Source organism: Liolophura sinensis, chromosome 7 (assembly GCF_032854445.1).
Source record: "Liolophura sinensis isolate JHLJ2023 chromosome 7, CUHK_Ljap_v2, whole genome shotgun sequence".
NCBI classification, from domain to species: Eukaryota; Metazoa; Mollusca; class Polyplacophora; order Chitonida; family Chitonidae; genus Liolophura; species Liolophura sinensis.
In genome coordinates this window covers 48265021-48271286 of record NC_088301.1, presented here as the reverse complement: position 1 = coordinate 48271286, position 6266 = coordinate 48265021, and positions in this window count along the sequence as shown.

Sequence of the window (6266 nt, the reverse complement as noted above, 5' to 3'; positions counted from 1 at the left end):
AGGAAAAAAGAGAAACAGTCAACAGTTTTCAATGATGCAGGAAACACACAAGGTATGTTCTAGACGACTGAGTGAAATCAGTATTCAAACCGTGTACCATGCTCGAATATAAAGTGTCGATAATAAAATATTTATCTCAGTTGCGCTTTGAATGCAACTGTTCATATATCCAAAGCGGCGATCTAATTCTACACGATGAATATAAACCCCCCACAATCATGAAGCAGAGAAAGATTTATTTATTTATTAGATTGATGTTTTACGCCGCACTCAAGAATATTTCACTTATACGACGGCGGCCAGCATTATGGTAGGAGGAAACCGGGCACAGCCCAGGGGAAATCCACGACCATCCGCAGGTTGATGACAGACCTTCGGTATTTTTTATTTCATAATGTCCATTTGTACGCCTGGTGCTTATGAAATACAAATATCGCTTCGATCTAACCCACAATGCTTTCCAAAGCATGAGACCCGTCTACAGCCATTGGCCAGAAAAGTCAGATGCCAAGGGACCCAGAAGAGCCCTCACTATGCCAGTCAGAAATCCAGTCTCTGCTAGAGAAAGGTTACGCAGAAAATATCCTAGACCAAGACGAGTGTGTGATAACTCACGGGGAATATGGTGTAATTAATGTCATTTGTCCATTTGTAAGCCTGATGTTTGTTGGACAGGTGTCTATGACTCATCTATCATTCACAGACATATTGCTGTAGCTTTCTGGACCAACTTGACAGGATTCTAATAGCCAAAACCTTTGTAGCTGTTGGCTCAGTTTTCCTTTTCTTATTTCCACTGTGATCAATGCTTCTGGAATATCTTGTCCAATAATGAGACTTAATGCGGACTTATTTGTGGTTGGAAAAGAAATACCTGACAAATGAGGCCACTGTTCAAGGTCTTTAAGATCTGCAACATTGTCTTAAGCTCAGGGAAATTTGATGTTGCAAATAATCTGGGCATCTTTAAGCCCTGTCTGCCACTGATATCTGTGATCTGAAGTGAAATCAGTAGCTGTACTGTTTTCTTTGGCTAGGGTAGTGATAGTAAGAGGTGTTCTTTCTCCCTCAATACCATGCTGTTTCAACAGATCTAGAGAGCAGAATAAGTTGGTGTTCCCGCTGTCTAATATAGCCTAAGTTTACACAGATTTCTGATTAATGTCCTTGATTTTAACATGCACGATAGGCAGAGCACCTCGAAGCTCTCCAGCCCCTTTAGACTGACAAATGGCACGCTGTAATTGGATTTACCCTTTTTGTACAGTTACTTGAAATGTCTTGTCAGGTGTCTTTACAACTGGGGCAGACACAGGAAGCAGACGTGAATGTTTCTTCTAGTATCCATTTACTCCACATCTACTGTCTTGTCACACTTATTGGACCAATCTCTGGGCGAAATGCAGCTAAAACACAAGCGTTTTTCTCTAACACTGTCACATCTTTTCTCTGGTGTTAGCTGACGAAATGAATTACCCTTTCCCAGTCAGTGGTTTTCTGTGCAATAATGAGATGAAAGTGAACTCTCTGATTTGGTCTGGGACAATAAGCCACCTTTACTTTCACTTTGTGCCGTTTGGAAATTCAAACATTTACCTTTGGATTTCATGGGCATGCTTTGACCAGCTCGGCAATCGATGTTTGTAAGGTACCACCAAATACTGGATCTATGACTTCTTGTGCAGTACCCTCTATGAAGTCAAGCAGATGTGAAACATGTGGGTACTTTACATACTAAGTGTACGTACTGCCTGCTTACGCCACACTACGTGTAAATAGTGCGGCAGTCTCAATTATTTTAACCATGCGGATTGGTTGATCAATCTAGCCTTCACGTCCCATAGCAATTAGGGTGAAAACACAGCTTTTGACATCATCAGCATATTGTCGTAATGCTGCACCTCTCTTTGGCTTTATGCTTTTACTATCTGTGATTTTAGAAATCCATGCCTTTTGCTTTAGTGTACTGATTACCAAATCTTTTCTAAAACATTCTTTTAGCTTCTTGATAACCTGTCTGTGGTTCCATAACAGCACAACAGTTTATTACCTCCCTTGATTTACCTGTGCAATATTGCAAGAGTTGGCTGAGTTTTCCACTATCACCAAGTTCTGTTTTGTCAACACAACTCAAAGGATCTCATGAAAGTCCAGTATGTCAGAGGTCACCACTGAAAGTGACTAATATAGCTTTTGGCAGGTGTAAAGCATCTAACATGGTTCTTTGCATGTGAATAAATTTCTCTTTCATGTCTGTAGACTTTTTGATCATCATGTTGTCTTTCAACCTTTGATCTTACACAACCCTCATTGTATTGTGAAGACAAAAGTCTTGAGTCATGATCTGCCTTAAATCCAGATATATTTCCTGCTTGAAATGTATTATCACGATTCACTGTTGTACCAATATGCTCCCCATGTTCAAATGAGTTATTTTGCTGACGCAGAATAGACGATGACATAAATATTGCTTATTATCTGTATTTGCTTGAATTTGCTTGAATTTACCTGAATTTTTAACTCTCGCCTAGGCGTCTGTGTGCATAGCCATGGCTCAGCAAATGGGCTAAGGCAATGTTTATATGCCTCTGCATCTGGGTGGCCTATGTGTGACCAAGTGACCCATGAACTAGTTTAATACTGTGGGTAAGCTTTACCCTCAGCTTCCACTCCTTGTATTTGTTCTCTAAATTCAACACTTATCCATCCTGCTCAAGCTGTAATTGTTGTTTCTTTAAGTTTTGCACTTTCTTCAAATTTTCTGCTTGAGCCTTTACAGCAGATTTCTGTGCTTTAGCCTTAATAATCTGATTTGGTGTAGATACATTGCTTGCACTACAACTGCCGGCGGAATCTCCCGGCTTTATATTATCTTCCATGATACTTTAATCACGGAATTTTCCTGGTACTGATGTAGGATAAACAAGACCGCCCGTGACTCAGTTACCCAAGTGCTCCGCTTTATTTAACATAACTCTCAAGGCTATCTGTACAACATTACAAGTAAACAGTTGTGCTGGGGTGCTGAGAAACCGAAACAATGGGAAGCGTGTCAGCGGTGAGTGTAAGCGCTCTCGTGCGGTATAAGCTGAATGAAAACAAACAAAACAAAGCTGTACACGACAATGCCTCAAAATACACATAGCCATCAGACTATACATATACAAATCTCTCTGTCTACTCTATACTTAAAATTTCAATTACTGAGTACTGAATAACATATGATTAGCCGTTTACAAGTTACTTTTATTTTACGGTGACGAAATCTGATCACGTCTTGACTGCCGTCTTCGCAATATGTCAACGCTAAACCAACAGTGACATTCTGTATAATTTGTTCAATCAACACTTACAGTAAATCATATGTTTACTTACCAAATTTCTCGGCAGCCTTATGATCTTGCAGATTACATGTACATCAGATGACGTCCGTCAAAATACAGCCCAAAACTGAGAACGGGCTTTTATAATCTTAAAGCTGCATGAAGGGCTACCGCACCATGCTTGATTATTCGGCACAATCCAAACTCTTCAGTCTTAAAAATCGGGCGAACTGGAAACATAAAATACAAATTCTACAATTTAGTTTGGGGATATGCAATGAATCTGTAGGCTCTCAAACGGGCATTCGTGTAGCAGAGGTCATCTATAATGGGATGATAATTACAAAACCAAATTATGTAATACTCCATCTTCACGTTATACTAATCCACACACTCCTACTTGAAACAGAACCCATGCCTTAAAAATCGGTAATATGTACGGTTTCATGCAAAGGGAACAAGTCAACGGGTTTCGATCATGCCTGAAAGACTCAAGGAATGTTTTAAGATAATAAATCAAATCAGTATCCAAATCTTTTGCTAGTTCATAATCTGTCGATAACCATGGCCACTGTTCGCATATCCAACTGGTGGTGTTATGCAACAACGGCTATAAATATCGGTGGCCCGTAACATAGGACACTTATGTAAAACGGAGAATAGCCACTTGCGACAAAAATGATCTCGTGCAAGGCATGTCCATATAATATATGGTCAACATCTGCATATATATATATATATATATATATATATATATATATATATATATATATATATGCAGATGTATATATATATATATATATATATATATATATATCGCTGAAAACTATTTCAGTATCTAACTATTAAATGACCGTAACAATCCATATAGGCATATATGTATGAACCAAATTAAACGTTGAATTAGCCCACCCATTGGATGCTTGATAACCAGATTACAAATTTCCGCTTCATCTTGTTCATATTTTTCGGTTGATCAGTGTCCATTGTAATTTCTCCCCGATGGAAATCGTAACAAATCCCCCACCTCCCCACCCCCACCCCACCCACACACACACACACAGAACTATTCATGCATAGATCGTCTCGATTCGGCACGAAGCAAATGGTCCCTCGGTGCGTATAATCCAGTCAAAACATTATCTACAACAGTGACATTCCATACTTTGTTGGCTATCATACTAATGATGTTGGCTGACATCACCGGATCGACATCTCCCTTGAATGCGAAATTGTACTGACAAAGGAGAATGGAGCATGAAAAGCCATTGGTGGCATAAATGTTTTGGTTCTATTCTCCGCGCCTATATTGGGCAATCACAACTGTGGGGTTGAGGCTGAGTCAACGATACGCCTCACGATTTGTATGTGGGATTTGCGGTAGAGCAAAAACACTATGGACTTTAAGCGAAAAATTATGTTTGATCTGAGCTGTTTCCATTGCTAATGGTTCCATGGGAACACACAGGGTCTAATATAGATCGTACCGGAATTACATGTGGGTCTAGGAACTAGATTCGCATCTCAGACTTAATAAATAATTATGTTTTAAAGTAAATATCAAATAATTGATGATACATTGTGTGCATAGGAATGTTTTATGAAGTTAGTATTCTATGTAGGCTATTTGTTTAATTTGGTGGTTTTACCGGGGTTTAACGAAATGATTGAAAATGTTTCTGGGAAATGCCCAAATATATTACATTTGGGGTCCCCATTCCTGTGCTGGAACCCTATCACATGGACGATACTATTTTCATTTCAAGCCATTATGAATATAAATATGAAAATGCATGCGGAAGTGGAACCAACTGTGTTTAGTTATGAAATAAATATTTAAGCCAACATGCCAGTAATTGTCAATTTCCTGGGCCCGCTTGCACAAAGAGATCGGAGCTATACAATTATTTTTGATCCCTAAAGTTAAGTTACAATTGATTGCACAAATAAGTTACGCCGCTTGTTTTTCTGTAAACGTCTCCATGGGCTGAATTATAAAGATCGTCCCTACAAACGGCAATGGAAGTATCAAAGTTTTCTGGGGGATTCCAATGCAAGAACTCAGTTACATTTCAGAACCACAAATAAGTCACGTGACATTTCAACGTGTCTGTCGACGGTGAGGTGCTGGGTACCGCTGAAGTCCCAGCAATTCATGTTACCACAAGACAGCGAGTTAATTATTTTCATCGGTGAGGACAGTATATTAAACGGGTAGTATTCAAGGGTTCTCCGGAAAATGACATTCAGAACGAAAAGTTAGAATTTCAAAATCAATCCAGATGGACTATCGCAAGCTATAATTCAAAGTGCTGAAAACATGGACCTTGAAACGCACAGCAGTCTGAATATGCGAATTGTGAAAGATCCGCGTTCTGTCCGCGTTAATCTTGTTCAAGTCTACATGCACCTGGCCCAACCTACGATAATTACCACCTTAAACTTTCTCAGATTGCACGTGTATAATAAGACGTCTACGTCAACAACCTCCTGTTTTTATAATTTTTGACAGGTACACAGTCACTGAGCTAATAAATGAAGTATGTCTTCAGACCACAAAATGTCTAGGCAGTAGTTTAAAAGACTATTACTCTTCAGGTACAAACGTGTTTCGTTTTCACAAGATATATATGCATCCATGCATCGAAAGAGACATTCGTATACGGTAATTATGATTACATTACTGAGGTCTAAATATACCATCATTGTTATGCCTTAATTTAAGCATCTAGCGTTGAAATTTGTAGCTCACGAGCTGGGAACAGTTTTGAAATCTCCACCTGCCTCGCCCACCAGAAAGACGCCCATGACACACCTCTGACATGACACACCTATACCGCTGCTATAACCGCTCACCATTACAAAAGCAAGGGAGGTTAATAGGGTGGCATCAACTCAAATTACAAGCTGGTTCCAGTACTTCAAAAGACTCTGTATTTTCAA